Here is a 21,460-nt window from a genome sequence, read left to right on the forward strand (position 1 = left end):
GAGAGAGGGAAAGAGACTGTCAGGGAGAGAGACGCTGAGTGAGTGGTGGGGGGATTGGGCAAGTCCTAGAAAGCGAGAGGAACCAAGAGAGAGACACAGGGTAGAGAGAAGCAGAGACGAAGAGGAATTTCAAGGATGACAAGAGGTTGCTGGTCTAGGTGTATGGAAGTGGACCATGGACCAGGGTGGAGGAGGTCGATGTAGGTGCTTTGAGCATTGGGACCAGAGAAGGTGGGAAAGCCGGTGATCAGATTTCCCTGAGCCCAAAGCTCCAACCTTCCTAGGGCTGAGCTTTGCAGAGGCCGTTTCACTTGGGAAGATGGGCACACCCCCTTTTGCATGGGGTTGTGGGGCCGAGCCTCAGGATCTGTCATGGAGAGAGATGGCTTGGCTGGACCTGAGCATGCTCTGTGCCTGCAGCTGAGGGGCCCTGGCTTTGAGCATTGTAGGGATTCCCAGTGCGGCCAGCAGATGGCGCGCGCGCACCTCCACCGGGAGGGGGCGGTGTCCCCGCGCGCGCAGCAACTGCCTGCTGTCAGAAGACGTCATGGCGTTATCTGAGCCAGGGTAGCTCAGGGCAGGAGAGGTTGCTGCTGCCCCCTGAGGACCCACTAGCCCTCCGAGAGCCAGAGCTGCGTTTACCAGCAAGTTCTGCCGCCGCCCTGGGGAGAACCTGGGGCCTTTGCAGCAACTTGGTGCCTCCTGAGGAGCGACGGAGAAGCAGCCTTGTTGGCTGAGTGCTGAGGAGGGGGTTCTGGGCGGCTTCCCAGGACCTGCTGGTAGGTGAGCAGCACAGTCGCTTGCATTTTGGGGGCTGTTCCCCTGGTTTGGTCCTTATGTTCCCTGAGGGTATTTGAACCAGAGGTATTTTCCTCAGGGGTCCGTGGATTGAGGGGTCCCGCGACGCCACGTCAGAGATGCTGTGGTGGTTTTGTTACACATGCAGGCTGGTTTGTGGGGAGAAATCCTGACTCCAATTAAGAGGAAGGGGAGCAGCATTTAGTTGGGAGGTGAACACACTAACTGCTGACTCTCAGGACCTTCTAGAAGAATGAGCTGGGATCCCACTTTCTGATTTCTGCTGGAACCGACCAGAGCCCCGGTAAAAACAAAGTCCCGTCCAGTGTGTAACCTTAAAGGGAGAAACTCTCAGGGAATTATCAGCCAGTGTCGGGTTTCTTTGGGAGGAAAGAGACTTGAATGTAGGACAGAGAAGCTGTGATGAAACCTCAGGCACACTGGGGACTATCAGAGAGGCTCACTGTTTTCAGGAGGAAAGGGGGCAATTTGGAAGGCTGTTAAGGACCAAAGGTCCATTGGCGGCATCTGGTAGTTCCAAGTGTTGTAGCTTCTCATGGGTGAGTCCTGTTGGAGGAGGTGCGGGGGCATAGAGAGGTGAGAATCGAGTTCTGCTAGCTGGAATAGTGGCGTGTCCGTGTGCGCGGTCAAGTCCATGTCTTCCTGTTGGGTCCCCACTGGATCTGGAGTGGTAGTGTGTGAGGGCTCCCCCTGCCCAAACCTCCTGCCTGTGTTTTGTGACATTTCCCGTTATGAGTTTTCAAAGTAACGCTTTTTAAAAAGTTTTATTATGTTATGTGGGTCGCCATACAGTACGTTAGTTTTTGATGTAGTGTTCCACGATTCATTGTATTTGCGTAACACCCTTCCTCCTTCTGATCAAGATTTGCTTTGATGAGCAAAATACATCAGAGAAAGATAAATACTGTATGATTTTACTCATCTGTGGAGTTTCTAAAGAAAAAAAAAGCAAATGAGCAAAGAGAAGAAAAAAGAGTCAAAGCAAGAAACACTCTTAAGTGTAGAGAACAAGCTGTTGTTACCGAGGGGAGGTGTTTGGGGGAATGGGTTGAATAGGTGATAGGGATTAGGTCATGCACTTGTGATGAGCACCAGGTGTTGCCTGGAAGTGTTGAAGCACTAGATTGTACACCTGAAATGACTATCATAGTGTATGTGGACTAATTGTACATAAAAACTTCAAAAAGTTTCCTTGGGAGAATTTCTTTTTCTTTTTAGGATTTTATTTATTTGTATGTATGTATGAGAGAGAGACAGAGACAGAGAGGCAGAGGGAGAAACAGGCCCCCGCTGAGCAAGGATCCCAATGTGGGACTCAATCCCAGGACTCTGGGACCATGACCTGATCCAAAGGCAGACGCTTAACCGACTGAGCCGCCCAGGTGTCCCCGGAAGGCTTCCTGATCAACAGTCAAGTTCTTTGTATTTAGTGGTTTTGTGTTTGAGTGCCAGCAAAGCTTTTTCAGATCGGCATGTCTCACGTTGGAGGGAAGGTGCATCGCGGTTGTAAACTACTCAAGTGACACTTGAGGAACAGGGAGGGTTAGATGGGAGAAACTCTCACGAACTTCCCCTGTGAAGTCTGTATCTGCTCAAGATTGAGACCAGTGAGCCAGCATCACTTCATTGGAGACAGTGTTTCTACAGAGGATTGAGAGACAGCAAGTACAGAATCCAAAACAAGATGACAATTCCAAACCATAGGTTGGTTTTAATCCAGGACCCTAGGTCTGAAAGGAGCCAACTGAAAATATTTATTGGCACTTGTTTGGACTGAAGGCAAACCCGGAGTCCTGTATGCCTCCTGGAAGTGTCCTCCCCCAGTGGCTAGGAACAAAAGAGACCAATACTGCAGGAATGCACTGAATGAAATCACTGAGCACATTAGGGAACCTAGAGTACACTGAAGAACATGAAGCAATAGTTAGAGAACTTGTTGCAAGAATAGGAATACTTCTGGGACATTTCAGAAACAGACTCTCTCCTGAGTCACTGTGGTTCAGGCAACGCGAGTGGCCTTGCCCATCTCCCCAGCTGCCGCTCCTCTCCCTGTTACCGTGTGTCCTCCGGAGCCCTCAGGGTTTTGAGGCGCACATCCATGGCAGCCCAGGGCCCAGGAGCTGATGAGAAACACAAAAGTGGAGGGTCGGCCGTTTGGTGCTCCACTTCTCTCCCAGTGCAAAACCCCTCCTCCACACACTTGCTTTCTCTTAGTGTTGTTGCTTCCCAGCGCGTCCAGGGACTCATCTCTGGATCCAGGGGCTTGAGGCTCCCACTCTGGCCATGGACAAAATGGTCTTCCTGGCTGTGGACTCCAACACTGGGGAGATGGACTGGCATGCCCGCAGGAAGAGGACAGTCATCTGTGGGGCCGACCCACCCGGCTCCCTTTCCCCATAAACACCCAGGACATGTGCACCATGTCTGAATAGCTGGAGACAGAAACAAAAACCCATGACTTTATGGGGCTAGAATTGAAATAGTCTCCTGAGGGAATCTGTAGAGTGGGAAAAGGGGGGAGGGGAAGCAGTCCACACTGAGAGAAGGTAGGGCTGTAGCAGAAGGTGGTTTGGCTTTATCAACGTCTGCGCTGTGGGTCCTGTGCTCTTTCACTTACCACTCCACTGCCTAAACCTCTTTGGCACAAGATCGCCATCCTCAGGGTTATGGGGGAAACATCCGTGGCACCCCTGTGGCACAGTGAGGGTATCAATTCACACCCTGACTTACGCCAGGAGACTTGAGACCATACGACCATTGCCACGACAGAGGCTCCAACCCTGATGATGCTGATTTGAGACTCTCTGGAAGAAAAAACGGAGAAAGATGAACAGGGTAAAAAGACACTCCCTAACCCAACCATATATCAAGGACCAAACAAACCCAAGAAAAGGAGGAATGGAAGAAAGAAAACTGGATACAGGAAGAGGAACCCCCCAAATTAATTCAACATAGGTTCACAATTGGGCCCAATTGGAAATCCAAAATTTACAGGGGCGCCTGGGTGGTTCAGATGGTTAGGCGTCTGACTTCGGCTCCAGCTGTGATCCCAGAGTCCTGGGATTGAGCCCCATGAGAGGCTCCCTGCTTGGAGGGGAGTCAGTCGGCTTCTCCCTCTGCCTCTGCCTGCAGCTCCCCCTGGTTCCTGCTCTTTCACACTTGCTTGCTGTCTCTCTCTCAAATGAAGGAATAAACCTTAAAAAAAAAAAAAAAAAAGAAATCCAAAATTTACTAAGATAATTTATATGGCAAAAGATAAAAGGAGGTCAATTGGCTTTTGGCCCTCTAAAACATGGGTTCTGAATTAACTTTAATGTCTGCTAAGATGTACCAGTTGGGTAACCTTCATGGACTCAATACCAGGGCTCCAATTATGGTTATACCTAGTAAAATAACCATATTTTCTAGCTTCTGTATTTAATGCTTTGACATCAGGCCTTGCTGACTTTGGAGGGACTGTCCCTGGCAGGCTTACTTAATTCTTAGAAAAAGTCAACAACTTGCCTGTGAGCATACCTTTCACATCTAAACCAGCCAGTACAGAACCCTTACCCCCCAACCACCTCCTCTTAAGAAGCTCTGGGCCACTATGCCCTGCCCTGATCACCCCAAGGGCAGGGACAGACTACTGCAGACACCACTATGCCCTGGAGCCCACTGAAATTATTCAAACTAGCCAGTCTTAAACGTGCTTATCCTGCCTCACCTGTCCCTTCCCATGGAAACCACAATAAAGGGTCTTGCCCACATTTTCCCTTCACTCCCTCTTTCTCCTGACCAATCCTGGTGCTTCCCCAGGTGGCCCTCCATGGCTCTCAGAACCTCCTTTCTTGGGATCTGTAAATCTACAAAACTTCTTCCATTGTGACAGCTACTTCTATATCTTCCTGACTTATCATACCTGATTAAAATAAATCCTGGTCCCCTTAAAACCTTGAGACCCCTAGGGGCACCTGGGTGGGTCAGTGGGCTATGCTTTCTGCTCAGGTCATGATCTCAGAGTCATAGGATCCAGCTCCATGTTAGGCTCCGTGCTCAGGGTAGAGTCAGCTTGGGATTCTCTCACTCGGCCCTTCCGTCCCCCCTCCCCCCCCCCACTGGGCTCGTGCACTAAGTGTCTCTCTCTTTTAAAGAAAGAAATAAAATCTTTAAAAAAACACAAGGGAGCCCAACAAATTTAACGATGGGGAATATTTTGCTAATATAGATTTGGTCAGTATGTTCTGTTCCATGCGTATTTCAACATCCTCTCAGTCAAATGTGCCTTGACTTTGAAGGGGACACATTTTACCTTGTTAAGCACAGGGCACCCAAGCCTCTCTGCTATCACAGGCATCTTTGTGGGCAGGATCTTCCTGCACCCGTCTTTCTCCAGGAACATAGGTATGACATCACATCTACGACTACCTACGTGAGGACATCTGTTCGACACACTTGTTAAGGACATACAGGTGCAGGGGCGACTGGGTGGCTCAGTCCATTAAGCGTCTGCCTTCGGCTCAGGTCACGAACCCAGCGTCCTGGGAACAAGCCCCGCATCAGGCTCCCCGCTCACTGGGAAGCCTGCTTCTCCCTCTCCCTCTGCCCCTACCAGCCCCTTGTACTCTCACTCTCGGGCTCTTTCAAGTAACCAAATAAAATCCTTAGAAACAAAGAAGGACGTACAAGTTCAAAGTCTGTCAGTATTTTTTTTTGGTTCTGGAGGCAACATATTCCTTGTTTATAAATTTTACATAAGCCCATTTAGGCTGTTACTTGTCAATGAGCCCATGCTGGGTGGGGCTCCCCTCAACAAAAGGCTCTAGGATCTGTCCAAAACACCTGTGAGGGGGCGACTGGCTGGCTCAGTTGGTGAAGCGTCTGCCTTTGGCTCAGGTCATGATCGCAGGGTCCTGAGATCCAGCCTGGCAGGGGACTCCCTGTTCAGTGGGGAGCCTGCTTCTTCTCCCACTCCCTTTGACCTCCTCCTCCAGCTCCAACTGTCTCTCAAATACATAAATAAAATCTTAAAAAAGAAAAAATCACCCGTTAGTGCTCCAAGTAAAAAGGCTTTAGCAACTACCTCTCCAGGTTCCCTGGAGTCCCTGGAATTGTCCATGGACTCCCAATGCAAGTAATGGCCCTCCTTGGCCCTGGGTTATAGACCAGGAAAGAAGCAATTGCTGGCCATGCACTGGGCTCTCCTGGAAACGGAGTCTCTCACAGACTCTGAGCCTTCATATCCCGCTGTCTGCTGTTCCTCGGGTCATGATACCCCCACCAGCTCAATGTAGTTACCAAGGCCTTCTTGCTACAGGCTGAAGCCAAAGTCTGCATATCCAACCTGCAGGTGGGGGTGGCTGCTTCTATCCACAGTCCATTGCCAGATTCCATGGTGCTGGAGGACGTCAGCCTTTCCTTCTACCCCTTGGCTACCTCAGGATTCCCTTGGGATCAACTGAGTGACCATCAATGACAGTTGATACATTTTGGTTTTGAAGACCAACTCCCCCTCTTGGTCACGTGACAATTTCACTTCCTAGAGAAGCACCTGTCCTAATCCTTAAAAGTCTCAGTCCCAGGTTGAAATTGATGTCTAGATATCAGAGTCCACTGTGATGGAAAGCCTGAGATTAAGATTCAATAGGCAGTGTTGTCTTGGTAGCAGGGAACATCAGAGGGCCTCCAATGGCCTCGGCCTCACTCAAAGTTCCCTTCCCCCTCTGCTCCCACAGATCAGGTCTCCTGGCCAAACGACCTTCTTTATCCCAGGGACCAGGCACAGTTTCTCCCCAAGGAGTAAGGTCCATTTCCCTGACAGCGTGTGGAATTATCCAGCAAGCCAGTCATGCCCTCCTGCAGGAAGAAGGGCTCACCGTCACTCTCCTGTTACTACAAGGTCTGCCCCCGCCCCAAAGCCCTTCTTCATTCTGCTCCCAGGTAAAACCCCCTTGTGGCCCTGCACGGTGTGCGCCAGGAGTATACATGGGTAATAAATTACTGTCGAGCTCATCTGTTCAGCATCCGGACATCCCATAACTTTAGGGTGGGAATCACTCCCTTTACCAATGGGTGAAGAGGAGAAAAATGAAATCCTTCTGCTTTGTACCTTTGTCAAGGCACAATGATGAGGCTCATGCACTTGAAGTTATTTGGATAATAATCTATTTGGGGCTTGTAAGAATTCCCTGGGGCTAAAGGGCGGCCTGTATGTGAATGATGAGCAGGAGGGAAGGCTGCAAAAGCAAGGGCTTGGATGGTCTCTTAAAGGTCGAACTCCAAGCAATGAGGGAACCCACAAATAATGACAGCAGGGAAGTCACATCAGATTTTCATCTCAGTTCGCCCTGACAGCAGCATGGAGAATGGATTCAAAGGAGGCCGAGAGTGGAACCAGCAAGATCAGTAGGCAGTCTACTGCACTAGTCTGTGCAAGAGACAGGAATGGGTGAACCAGAGCACTGGCAACAGAAAGGGAGGGAAGGAGTTAAGATATTTGGCAGGCGGAAGATACAGCAGAATGGAAAATTAATGGAATGAGATCTTTAAAGAAGTCTGAATGGGAGGCGCTTGGGTGGCTCAGTCAGTTTAGCGTCTGCCTTTGGTTCAGGTCATGATCTCGGTGACCCGGGAATCAAGCACCACATCAGGCTCCCTGCTCAGCAAGGGGCCTGCTTCTCCTTCGCCCTCTGCCACCCGCCCTGCCTGTGCTCTCCTGCTCTCTCTGTCAAATAAATAAATAAAATCTTTTAAAAAAAAAAAAAAAAGAAGAAGAAGAAGAAAAGAAGTCTGAATGGATGGTTTCCAGAGTATAGTGGAGTAATTAGCCTGGAACTGCAAATGAAGATTTGCAGTGGCTTTTGAGGAAATGAAGAAGGGAGTTGACCATGGACATTTGAAGTAAAAACCGATTAAATACTGATCAATAGGAGCTAGTTAAGTAATTTAGGGTATATCCATAAATGCCTGCATTTCCTTTTAAAGAATGAATTGGAATTCATTCACATTTGTAAAGATCTCCAAGGCAGAGTGATTTTTTTTTTAAAAAGCAAGTCATAGAATACTATACGCCCAAATAGACAAATATACATATATTTCTAAAGGCCTGAGATAAATCAGGTTACCCATGAAGTAGATTCCCAGGCAACATAAAGTGAAATGGAAAAAACAATTAAAAATAAAAAAGGAGAAAGAGAAATGGGACATAGATGGGAAAATCAAACTTGCATTTTTAAAAAAAATGTATTCATCTTAAACTTTCATGCTATACACCTAGTTTCTCAAACAAAGCGTATGTGCTCGTGTATTTGATAAGTTTGGAACATTAAAACAAGTTGATGTTTTCCTTACCAAAGGTATATGTAGATAGGTGCTCCTTATGAAAACATCAAAGCATTACAAACAATACTGGAAGTACCATTGACCACAGCCCCCAACCCCACCAGTGTCTACTCTCATAAGAAATAACCACCATTTTCAGTTTGGTGAATACCTCTGCAGTCATGAAAAGATGCCTGTTTTTGTTAACTCATAAAAGAATATTTTTATTAAGCTGAAAGCAAGACTGCAAAAATATTACGTTTTGCAAAAGGACATTTTGGGATAAGGTAAACACACAGAGCGACTTGGGGTCTTTCGAGCGCTGTCTCATCTCTGGCTTGAGAATCCTCTATTCCTTTGAGAAGCCTTTGGCTGCCATTCCAACCTTCTTGGCAGGTGACAGTATTTGGGGTGTGTACGTGGGCAAAGCATCAGTGACGGCATTTAGAAGAAGGTGCTCCGATCCATCCGTTTCCGGTCCAGGTGGGGTAATAAGAGACACAGTTGTGGTGCGGGGCTTCGCATCTTTTGTCCGGGATGTGGATCCTAGGGTAGCGTTCAGACGTGGTGGGCCCTGTTTCATAGCCAGTTTTCCCCTTCCTCCGGAATCTGGGGGCTTCGCGTCATGAGCAGAGGGCTTTGGTGGTGGCAAAGCTGAATGAGATTCCGCTTCTAGAAACTGGACGAAAAGTCCTGAAAAAGAATTCTTGGCCATAGGTCGGTGATTTGGCTTCACACGTGTGTTGGGGGCGCTTTTGGATCCAGGCCCCCGAGTCATCCAGCTGGTAACACCTCCTGGCCCTTCATTGAACAGCTGCCGCATCTGGTCTTCTCGGATCCCCAGCATGCTTCCCATCAACCTTAAGGCTTCCTGCCGTTCAGCATCAGGTGCTTGGAAAGATCCCAGGAAGAGGCTCCTTAGTAGGCTTTTGTCCACCATTCCTTCGGACTTACTGACTAAGTTCATCAGTTTCTTCTGTGTGTCCTCCAGGATTTCCTGCTGGACCTCATTCTGTTTCTGGAATTCTTGGAGTTGGTCTTCCTTCAGCTCCAAGTCAGCATTTGTTTTATGTAATCGTCCCTGCAATGACTTCAGTTTTCCTTCTAGGCTGTCTGCCTTTTCCATCCATTCGGCGAGCTCCAACTTGAGGTCAGCTAGGATGTGACCATACCGCTTTCCTTCTTCCTGGGAGGCAGCAAGCTGCAGCGCGGTGTCCTCTCTCTGCTGGGTCACCACGTGCAGCTGCTCCTGCAGCGACTCTACCTGCACACTGGCTCCTCGGCTGGCATTTTCCATGGCAGTGGAAGACAAAACGGGTTTTCCCTGCAAGACCGTCACTTCCTTCCTCAGTTGAGCCACTTTGTCTTCTGAGGCCAGAGCTTCCCGGCGATGAGCGTCTTCGGCTTCTAGAGCGAGGTGTCGCCGTCTCTCCAGCTCCTGGGTTAGGCGTAATTCGCTCTCACGTAAATGGTGGACCTCCTTCTGGAGGGCACAGGTTTCCGTTTGTTTCTGTTTCAGGGCCAACAGGACTTCGTCTCTCCCCTGTTGGCACAGAACTGTCTTTCCCTGCATGGATGTAACTGCACTGACCAGCCGGTTCAATACCCCGGTCTCGTGCTCTTCTTTCTCTTGCAATAGTTGCTCCAAAGCAAGTGCCTTCTCTTTCATCGCAGCACCCTGGGATTCCTCCTCTCTCCGCATCACTGAAAGCAGCCTATCTGTCTCTTGCAATGCCTCATTTCCCACTTCCTTTTCTCTAGAGTTTTCCTCGACTTTTGCATTTTCCTCTTTCAGTTGACACACATCCATTTCCAACTCTGCTATTCTCTCCTTCAGATTGGTGACCGTCTGCCTCAAAAGTTCATTTTCACTCACTTGGCTACGGAAGTTCTCCGGTAAAGAAAGCAAGTCCTCACTTTTCGCTTGGATTCGGAGCTCCTGATCCTGAATGAAGTTTTGTAGAACGGCCTGTTTCTCCTTCAGCTGCTCGATGTCAGAATCCCTGTGTTCCTGTTCTTGGCCTTCTCCTTCCCACGTGGCAGCCACTGAATCAATCCATCTCTGCTTATCTTCCTGGAGGGCTCGAATCATTGTATCTTTTTCTTGCATGGATTTTCTCAGCTCTTCTACCTCCGCTTGGAGCAAGTGAGAAGCCTCACTCACTCTGTCAGATTTCATGGCCTCCAGAGAGTCCGCTGACTCTGAGGAGTCGGGGGAGGGCTGGAGGAAAATCACGTCCAGTTTCCCTAGAAGGAGATCCTTGGCATTGCAAAGCTCCCCGATGCTGAGCTGAATTTGTGCCAGTTCCTTCTCTAAATGTTGTAATTTTATTTCATTGCCTTTGTACGTTTGGATCAGGTCACTAGAGGTCGTCTCTAGTTCAGAATCCTTTTCGCTGCTGGCGAAAGCCCCCGCCTGGAGTTGTGCCAGAGCTCTCTGAAGCTGGGGTGACTCACGCTTCATATTTTGGACTGTGGTCATCACCTGCTGTTTCCACTCTTCCATGATCTTCACTCGCTGTTTTAATGTGTCCCGTTCCTGTAGAAGCTGCTTGAACTGATCCATATTAACGCCTCGAACCTCATTACCAGTGCTGGATGGTTGCAGGAGTGTCAATAAAGTCTGACATTTCTGACTTAACGCATCCACTTCGAGGTCTTTCTCTCGAACAATGTGTGATAAATTCTGAATCGTTTCTCTAAACAGCTCCTGACCACTACTGTCAATTCTAGTGGACAGTTTTTGATTTTCCTCTTGCATCCGCCGGAGCTCTGCTTCTGTGGCAGCCATTCTATCTGCCATTTTGTCATACTCTGTCTTCAGATTGCTGTTCTCCCTCGTTTTCTCATTTAAGACAGCCAAGACCTGTTCGCTTTTCCAAGCATGCTCTTGCAATTGCCGCTGAAGTCGCTCCACGTCCCCGTTCTGGCTGTGAGAAGCCGCAGAGATCCTGCTGGAAAGACCCTGAATCTCCAAGTCTTTCTGCTGGATAATCTGAGTTAGTTTACCAATCTCCTCTTTGGAGAGCCGATCGATCTGTTCCGTCAGTCGGATGTTCTGTTCAGTTAGAAGCTTCATCTCCAGTTCGTGTTCTTTGATTCCTAGGATTGATCTTTGAGTTTCGGCTTCACGTGAATCAAGCTTTTCGCTTCCGTTTTCTCTAGGAAGAGGCTGACTGGTTGTGACTTCCACATCATCACAGTCTTCTGTTGGAATGTGCTGGCTTTTGTCAGGCAACCGGGCTTTCATTTGTTCTATCGTGTCCTGCAAATGCTGAATCTTCTCGTCTTTCGCTGAAAGGAGCTGAGCGTGTTCAGTATTCATCTGCTCCTGCCGGTATTGGAGATGCTCCACTTTCTGCTTCTGCTCTTGTAAAGAATGAAGCAGTCCTATCTTCCCCTGCTGCTGGTTGTGAATGATCTTCTGTTGCTCTCTGATTTCCTCCTCGAGATCATCCTTTAACTCCTGCAGTTGAAACACCTCACACTCTAGTTCTATGATCTCGTCTAGGATTTTAGGGTCGACCGCAGGAACAGAGCGACTCTGTTGTCTTAGGCTCTCCAGTTCTTCTCTCACATGATGATTTTTGCCTGTCACGGATGGGAGACACCTGTCTTTGTCCTCCACGGATGGCTGGAAAATGTCACTGCTTCTGAAGGTTTGGGTAGACTGGCCGAATTCCTCCTGAAGCTCTGGACTTCCTGTAAGTTCTTCAATATACATCTCTTTCTCTTTAATGAGTTGTGTCAATTGCTTCTGCTCCTCCAGAGCAGAGGACAGCATTTCCTTCGTTTCTTTACGGTCAGCGTCCATCTGCTCGATCCTCTTTTTGAGGTGTACTATTTCCAGGTCTTTCTCTTGACTGTGTTGAATGAAATGCACATGCTCTAAAGGGGACAATTCTTTGATAGTTTGCTCACACTTGTTTGTTTCCTCCAACAGCTTCTTTTCCGCCCGAGCCAATTTTGCTATTAACCGTCCTTTTTCTATTTTTAAAGCCCTCACAGCAGTGTTGTTTTCCAGAGAATCCTCGTTGTTCCGGAGAATCGATTCTTCCAGCTGATGTCTTACATCCTGGAGCGCCAAAACCAACTTTTGGTTTTCTGCTCTGAGATCAGAAGCAACGTTGTTTAAACTGTCATTCAGCCGCTCCATTTCTGCAAGCTGTTGCTTCAACCTTCGAAGCTCAGTTTCCCTTTCTTGAAGTAAGTCATCTTTCCCATGACCGGCAGACTCTTGATGTTGCAGGTCTTCTATCCGTTTTTCATACTCGAGGAGTTGTTTGCGGTGCCTGTCAATGATGTCGGCCAGTTTTTCTTGATGGACACTGTGCAGTATCGCAACTCCGAGTTGATGTTCCTCCATCTCCCTCATGCGCCTCTCTTCTAGGTCCCTGATGGTGCTCTTCAGTTTCCAGATGGCATTGGAGTCTGAGCTATTTGGTCCCTTGGACAAACGTTTCCAAAGTGTAAGATCAGCCTCCAGTGTTTTGATCTCGTTGAGGAGTCTGTTGATTTCTGTCTGAGATGATATGACATCAGCAAAGTCCATCGTGAGATCCGAGTTGTAGCCGGTCAAGGAAGTCTCACGGCCATCCACTCCCCCCTGGGAATGGCCTAGGCCAGAGCCCAGGCCACCAACCCAAGAGCACATCTCCGCGGGTCATATAACTGTCGTGGTCCGCTGTGGAAAAGCGTCCAGCGCAGTCGGACTACCCCGCCAAGTGTCCCAGAACCCCTGCTTGCGCCAGGCTAAGAATCAGAAGACAATAGGCGTTTCTAGGCAACGCCTGCGTGGGCCCGGCACCCGCCTCCCCTGCGCAGGCCACGTTGCTAGGAAAGGCCGAGGCCTCGGGCCTTCCCAGGGCCGACTCTGGCCACTGGTCCCGGTCCCAGCCGCTCAGCCCCACGACTTCCCATGCAGGGCTGGGCCCCTTCCCCTTCTGCCCCTGCTTCCTGGCTCTCCTGGGTGGGCCCCTAGTGAGTGCTCCTGCCTGACTGCCCCCAGGTGCCTGCCCACAGAAAATGCATGTGGCCCTGGACTTTCCCCCTAAGTGGTATCTCGGTACACAACTCCTGCGGCTTGTGCTTTCCACACAACAGTATCTTCTTAATCGAGGTGACTAGTACACAGGCACACGCATCCATTCACCTAGGAGAGCAGATCGCAGGTGCATTTGACAGATATCTACACCTGCGCAGAGGCACGGCCCTCAAGGAGACTTTGGGCATTTCCAGCCTCCAGAGGCTCCAGAGTGTTCTGTCCCTCTGTGCCCTGCCAGCTCTACGCGGACAGTGCGTCCCACACCGGGGTTTGGCGGTTCACTGCAGGCTCCGTGCGCTGGGCGCATCCGCTGCCTCGCGGAGGCTTGCGGCTTGACCCGGCAGGGGGTCGCGGGCGGCGGTGGTGGCGGTGCCGGATAGGGGGCCTCCGGGCCCTGCACAGGGCGGCCCCGGGGTTCCCGCCATGGGTGGAGGAGGGGCTGGGTACCGCGTCCCGGGTCTGGCCTCCCAAGGCCCCGACCCGCCGCGCCACTGGATGAGAGGCGGCGAGGGCGGGGCGCCGGCCCCAGAGCCGCTTCCACTGCCGCCTCGGGTGGACATGAAGCGATGTCGGCCCCCCTCCCCCCGGGCGATTCCTCGAGCTGCCCTGCCCTGGCCGTGCCGGCCGCCGCCGCCGCCAGGAAGAAGCAATGCAGCTGCATGAAGCAGCTGACCCACCAGACCGTGGGAAGGCGAGTGCGTCGGTCCCGGTCGGCAGGAGCCCGTACCAGGCTCGGGCGCGGGAGGGCCGGCTGCTCTCCTGGTCGCGAGCTCTGGTCCCTTGCCGCCGCCCCACATCAGGCCTCGGGGTCCGGGCCTGGGGCTGCGCCACGCCAAGACCTGGAGCCCGGCTCGGTGCCGCTGCCCGAGCCCCTGGGGAGCAGCGGGGTGGGTCGGCCGTCCCCGTCGCCCTCTGTCCGGGCCCCACCCAGCATCGCCCTGGGCGGACTGCACCCGAGCCTTCCCCTGCCCTCCCCCGGGGTTTGCCCTGGGTGAAAACTCCGCTAACCAGTGAGCCCCAGGCCGAGCGGACGCTGTGCTCTGCGGGCCATGGTCTCAGGCGTTCCCGGTCGCCCCGCCGCTGCAGACCCTCCACCTCCCAGTGCCTGACGGCACTAAATAAGGAAGGGGCCATCAGAGCCCATCGGATCCGCCCAGGACGTTCGGGCGTCCATCCAGGGACTGTAGAGGTGCCGCTGTCTCCAGACCCGGGCCCCTATGACCAGACTGCCCAAGATCCTGACATTGAGAAATTGGGAACTGGGAGGAAAGAACTGTGGAAACGCCTTGGGACGACTTTTAGTGTAATTTTGAAGAGCTTTTTAAAAAGCCTTTCTCCCTTTGGATTTGGAAGCCGAGTCTTCTCCAGGTTTCTTTGGGACTGCTTTAATGCTTGACAGGAAACATGATCCATTATGAAATGACAGAACAGACCGGAATTTGTGGAGCATCAGGCTGTTGCAACAGGAACCGTTGGTGGTGTTGAGAGCTCCTGCAGGTGACTGTCATGTGCCCCGTTATCGGGGGCACATCTTTCAACGTCTTTGGGGCAGTTGGCTGTACTGGACCTACTGTTTATGCTGGGAGAAATAGGAAAGTGTGAGTTTTCCACAGCTTTTGCTTCTTTTTTTCCCCAATAGTGGGGTCAAAAGGGGAGTTTAGTTTGACCAAAGCACGTGTGTGAATGGCACGTGCATCCTGTGTGTTATCCATTCATAGAGCATTGCGAGGCCACGTTCTCGTCCCAAGATCGAGGACCTTGTGAGCAACCCCACAGTGAGGTTCCGTGGTGCTGTGCAGCTTTCTCGTGACTATCATTGGAAAGTCGACCTCAGAATACTTACTTGGGAGAAGATCTTCATCCTGAGGACGAACACACAGTAAGTTTTCTAATTCTGTATTCCCTCATACATTGACCGACCATCTTCATGGACTGAACACTAGGCCCCAAACAGCAAAGGTGTACTTAGCGCCTTAAATTAGGAACACTATGGTCAGAAATGTATTTTGAGGTGACTTTGGTCTCCGCATGGAGAACGGATGGAGGACAAAACTTAGGAGGATCTCACAGCCATCCAGGAAGAAGGTCCAGGGAAGAAGTCATGGGGAGTCTGAACTGGGGGAGCCACCACTGGGATGGACGTGGGGAGGCACTGAGAGGTGCTGGGGAAGTAGGACCTAACAGAGTTTTCCAAAACCCAGACTGAGACAGATTAGGGAGGGTCAGGAAACCAATGTGGGGGGGGGTGGAGTGGGGCCAGCATTTAGGGGATCAAATAGGATACAAGAGCAAATATCACAAAGCACCCCGCATGGTGAGGGTGAGCACTGTCTTGTGGTACTACTACTTTTTCTGTGAGAGGAGAGCACGGTGGGGGGAAAGGGCCGGCACTCTGGAGCCGGGGAATGGGCTTCCGATCCCAGCTCCACCACGTGTCTGCTGTGAGGCGCTGGAAGTCACTAACCTCCCCGGGCCAAGCGTTCCTCGTCTGCACAGTAGAGAAAGGGACAGCACCTCACGGGGTTGTGAGGATTCCTGAGGAAATAAATACACGAGAGACTCTCCCAGCAGGACCTGCCCTAGTAAGCGCCGTGGCTGTGCCTTTATGACTTATGACACGGGACACAGACGTGGGGCCTGAGGTACAGACACACCGTGAATCGACAGACCGCAAAGAACCCCCTGAACAAGCACAAGGCCCTGTGTAGAGAACAGGGAAGGAACCCGGACTTGCAGGAGCTGCAGTCCATATTGTCCTGGTTCTGCCACTAACCAGACCCATCGCCTTTCCTGTGAATGAGCGTAGTTACATACACCTGTTCTTGCCCCCTAACAGAGCAGGTGAGGGACCAAATCAGGGAATAGCTACAAAAGGCCTTTGTTTCATATCACCATCACCCAGCCTTGCACATCCCCAAACCGTACCGAGGACGCTGTCATGATGACAATAAAATCATCGTTATCAGACATGGATGGAACTGGAGGGTGTTATGCTGAGCGAAATAAGTCAATCAGAGAAAGACATGTATCATATGACCTCACTGATATGAAGAATTCTTCATCTCAGGAAACAAACTGAGGGTTGCTGGAGTCGTGGGGGGTGGGAGGGATGGGGTGGCTGGGTGGTAAGACATTGGGGAGGGTATGTGCTATGGTGAGCGCTGTGAATTGTGGAAGACTGTTGAATCACAGATCCGTACCTCTGAAACAAATAATACATTATATGTTAAGAAAAAAAAAGAAGAAGATAGCAGGAGGGGAAGAATGAAGGGGGGGAAATTGGAGGGGGAGATGAACCACGAGAGACTATGGACTCTGAAAAACAAACTGAGGGTTCTAGGGGAGCGAGGTGGGAGGATGGGTTAGCCTGGTGATGGGTATTGGGGAAGGCACGTTCTGCATGGAGCACTGGGTGTTATGCACAAACAACGAATCACGGAACACTACATCAAAAACTAATGATGAGGGGCGCCTGGGTGGCTCAGTCGTTAAGCGTCTGCCTTCGGCTCAGGTCATGATCCCAGGATCCTGGGTTCGAGCCCCGCATCGGGCTCCCCGCTCAGCGGGAAGCCTGCTTCTCCCTCTCCCACTTCCCCCTGCTTGTGTTCCTCTCTCGCTGTCAATCTCTCTGTCAAATAAATAAATAAAATCTTTTAAAAAAAAAACTAATGATGTAATGAATGGTGATTAACATAACATAATAAAAAAGGAAACCTCTTCCTTATCGTCAATATGGCAGATGCAGGGGCTCTGGGTCTCACAATTCCACTGGCAGGGCTCTTCCACACGTGCTGAGGACATGTCTACAAGGATTTTTTTCATAACCCCTGTTGCAACAGCAAAGGATGGGAAGCCAGGCACCTATCCTTCACCGAGGCCCTGGTGACATCACATATGTGGCTGAGGGTGGCAGCAGGTGCAAGCAGCTGGGGACAGGGGTGCGAGACAGGCAGTCACTGCATTCCTTCTGAATATGTTTTTAACATTTTTGAACCAGGCGGGCACCTTCACAAATGAAACAATTCGGGAAAGAAAAAGGGGAATTTTCATTTACCTTTAATCTCCAGAAGGTGGTATCTATCCCAGCGCCAAGATTTAGAATTTGATAATGACATCCTGTCTTCCGCAGAAATGCCTTTAGCAGCTGGCTGATGCCTTGGACTCGAGCAAAATATCCTGAGAGACAGAGACAAGCTATCGCTCAGTGAGGTGGGAAATCATCCCTGCAGAGCCCACCCCAGGAGAAGAGCAAATGAGGACCCTTCTGCTCTTCTTTGGGGTCAGCGGTTTATCTGTGGACTTCATGGGACAAAGAGTGACTTTCACATTCTCTTGTTTTTTGTTTTATGTTATGTTAATCACCATATAGTACTTCAGTAGTTTTTGATATAGCGTTCCATGATTCATTATTTGCGTGCAACACCCAGTTTTTTTTTTAAAGCTGTTTGAACTCAAGTAAGTACAATCTACTTGATGGTGGAATTAACCATCTTAAAAAAAAAGTCCCATAATTTTACATAAGAAAGCCAAGGGTTTTACATAAAAAATCAGATCTAAATGTTCCTCTTGGAAATATACTTTCTCTTGGTTAGGTGTAAGCCTCTCAGGACTCTGTGAAAACTCAACAATGCGAGATCATGACGAAAATAAGATTCTGGGGTCAGGAAATGGGGCAGATAAATGTCAAAGCAAAAAAAAAAAAAAAAGAAAGAAAGAAAAGCCGTATTGCCACCACGTTCCCTTCCTCTCCATCCTGTGTGGGTAAGAGCCCCTGTTTATAAAGTGGCCTCATAGACCGTCTGCGGGAGGGGAAGGCATGAGCAAACGTTGCCGAATAAATGGACTGGTTCAGCTGTGGGGTGGGGAGCTGGAGTGAAGACGATGAGAAATAAAAGAGGGGAAAATGGAAAATAGTATCTGTTCTAAGAGGGGGAAATGGAAGATAATATCTGTTCTAAAGCCCTGTTGCTTAAAGTATAACTACTTTAAGAACCAAATCTCAGTAGCATTTAGAAACTTACTGCAATGGGACATAGGAATTCTATGTCTATTGATTCTCCTAATAAATAAGTTGAGCTTCTATTTTATGTGTCTCTTGCATTTTATTTTTCTAGGAAATCATTTTTCATGTATGTCATAGAATATCGTCCACAACAGATAGATTATTGGAACAAAACTTTAAAGATGCTCACCACATGTTGCCTGGGAAGCCCTCTCCTAGTGGGTCCGGTCTGGAGATGCCAGCCCATGCAGAGGAAGAAGGAAGGAAGGCCGGCTGACACCCTGCCTGGGGCGTCCAGCTCCCAGGGCCCCAAGGTGGGTTCCCACCTCTGTAGCACTGGTTAGGAAAGCTGCCTCAGGAGCCTGGGAGACAGGATTTCAGGCCTCTTAGCCAGGCCTGGCCCCATCTCCCTGATGCCTGGGTTCACCCTCAGCTCCAAGTAAGGTCCATGGCCTTATTCTCAGGAACCACCACTTTACACTTTCTTTACATTTCTTATACAATCTACCCATAGGCTCCATCTTTAGGGTGAGGATTCCCCTGCATGCCCAAGGACTGTGGTCATTTGGTCAATTTCTCAATCTGACTAAGTCATCCTCCCATCTCAAATCCCTTCACTGCCTTGATAGAAAGGACTTCAGAGCCTAACAGTGTTACTATCATTTTACTAAGGTCAAGAAAGTAATTCCTTACTTGACCAGACAGTTCACAGTAAAAGATAATATAAATGGCTCTTAAACATATAAAAACGATCTTCAACTTCACCCCCAAAAGAAGAGGAATATAAAATAAAATTACTGGGGCACCCGGGTGGCTCAGTCGTTAAGCCTCTGCCTTTGGCTCAGGTCATGATCCCAGGGTCCTGGGATCGAGCCCCGCATTGGGCTCCCTGCTCCGCGGGAAGCCTGCTTCTTCCTCTCCTACTCCCCCTGCTTGTGTTCCCTCTCTCGCTGTGTCTCTCTCTGTCAAATAAATAAAATCTTAAAAAAAAAAAAAAAGAAAGAAATACTAAAAGGGATCCTCTACGCCAAGAGAGAGCCCAAAAGTAACACTGGACCAGAAAGAAAAAGATCTACAGAAACAGGGACTATACAGGTAATACGACGGTACTAAATTCATATCTCTCAATAGTTACTCTGAATGTAAATGGGCTAAATGCTCCAATCAAAAGACACAGGGTAGGGGTGCCTGGGTGGCTCAGATGGTTAAGCGTCTGCCTTCGGCTCAGGTCATGATCCCAGGGTCCTGGGATCGAGCCCCGCATCGGGCTCCTGGCTCAGCGGGGAGCCTGCTTCTCCTTCTCCCTCTGCCTCTCTCCCTGCTCATGCTCTCTCTCTCTCTCTGTCTCTCCCTGTATCTCTGTGTCTCAAATGAATAAACAAAATCTTTAAAAAAAAAAAACATCATTTAAAAAAAAAAAGACACAGGGTATCCGATTGGATAAAAAAGCAAGACCCATCCATATGCTATCTACAAGAGACTCATTTTAGAACTAAAGACACCTCCAGATCGAAAGTGAGGGGGTAGAGATCCATTTATCATGCTAATGGACCTCAAACGAAAGCTGGGGTAGCAATCCTCCTATCAGACAAATTAGATTTTAAACCAAAGACTGTAGTAAGGGATGAAGAAGGACGCTGTATCATACTTAAAGGGCCTACCCGACAAGAAGATCTAACAATTATAAATATATATGCTCCTAACTTGAGCAGCCAATTACATAAACCAATTAATAACCAAATGAAGGAAACACAACGAGAATAATACAATAACCGTAGGGGACTTCAACACCCCACTCACAGCAATGCACAGATCATCTAAGCAGATGATCAACAAGGAAACAAGGGCTCTGAATGACACACTGGACCAGATGGACTTCACAGATATATCACAGAATGCCATCCTAAAGCAACAGAATACACATTCTTCTACAGGGCACATGGAACATTCTCCAGAAGAGATCCCATACCGGGGCACAAATCAGGTCTCAACCCATACCAAAAGATTGGGATTATTCCCTGCATATTTTCAGACCACTACGCTTTGAAACAGGAACTCAATCACAACAGGAAATAGGGAAGGAACTCAAACACTCGGAGGCTAAAGAGCATCCTACTAAAGAATGAATGCATCAACCGGGAAATTAAAGAAGAATTGAAGATTTCATGGAGATGAATGAAAATGAAAACACAGCTGTTCAAAACCTTTGGGATACAGCAAAGGCGGTCCTAAGAGGAAAGTACATAGCAATACAAGCTTTCCTCAAAAAATCAGAAAGTCTCCAATACACAAGCTAACCTTATGCCCAAAGGAGCCAGAGAATGAACAGCAAATAAAGCCTAAACCAAGCAGGAGAAGAGAAATTATAGAGATTAGAGCAGAAAACAATGAAATAGAAACCAGAAGAACAGTAGAACAATCAATGAAACCAGGAGCTGGTTCTTTGAAATTATTAATAAGCTTGATGAACCTCAAGCCACACTTATCCAAAAGAAAGGGGAAAGGACCCAAAATAATAATGTCATGAATGAAAGAGGACAGATCACAACCAACACCAAAGAAATACAAACAATCTTAAGAACACACACAGCAACTATATGACGACAAATTAGGCCATCTGAAAGAAATGGATGCATTCCTGGAAACTTAGAAACCACCAAAACTGAATCAGGAAGAAATAGAAAACCTGAACAGACCCATAACCAGCAAGGAAATTGAAGCAGTGATCAAAAAATCTACCAACACACAAGAGTCCAGGGCCAGATGGCTTCCCAGGGGAATTCCACCAAACATTCAAAGAAAAACTAATACCTATTCTTCTGAGGCTGTTTCAAAAAATAGAAATGGAAGGAAAACTTCCAAACTTGTTCTATAAGGCCAGCATGACCTTGATCCCAAAAACAGACAAAGACCCCATGGATGCAAAAATTCTCAGCACAATACTAGCGCACAGGATCCAACAGCACGTTAAAAGGAGTATTCACCGTGACGAAGTGGGATTTATTCCTGGGCTGTAAGGGTGGTTCAACATTCGCAAATCAAATCCATGTGATACTTCACATTAATAAAAGAAAGGTCAAGATCCATATGATCCTCTCAATTGATGCAGAAAAAGCACTGGACAAAATGCAGCATCCTTTCTTGATTAAAACTCTCCACGGTATAGGGGTAGAGGGGATATACCTCAATAACATAAAAGCCATCTATGAAAAGCCCACAGCGAATATCATTCTCAATGGGGAAACACTGAGACCTTTTCCTGTAAGGTCAGGAACATGACAGGGATGCCCACTCTC

The 21,460-nt window shown here is 49.0% G+C and overlaps 1 long non-coding RNA gene and 1 pseudogene across 2 annotated transcripts; both read right to left on the reverse strand.

Annotated features, from left to right (window-relative positions):
* Positions 1-2,504: 2,504 nt before the first annotated feature.
* On the reverse strand, positions 2,505-20,759 carry LOC144382258 (uncharacterized). 2 transcript variants are annotated; one of them, XR_013448843.1, is made up of 3 exons: positions 18,963-20,759; positions 17,217-18,526; positions 2,505-3,120 (listed from the first exon to the last, which is right to left on the reverse strand). It is a non-coding gene; the product is annotated as an uncharacterized LOC144382258 (long non-coding RNA). The 2 variants fall into 2 exon arrangements; XR_013448844.1 differs by lacking the exon at positions 18,963-20,759 and having other exon boundaries at positions 17,217-17,338; positions 18,355-18,484.
* Positions 8,468-13,388, reverse strand: LOC144382022 (thyroid receptor-interacting protein 11 pseudogene; annotated as a pseudogene).
* Positions 20,760-21,460: the final 701 nt, after the last annotated feature.

This window comes from Halichoerus grypus, chromosome 6 (assembly GCF_964656455.1).
Source record: "Halichoerus grypus chromosome 6, mHalGry1.hap1.1, whole genome shotgun sequence".
Classification (NCBI taxonomy): Eukaryota; Metazoa; Chordata; class Mammalia; order Carnivora; family Phocidae; genus Halichoerus; species Halichoerus grypus.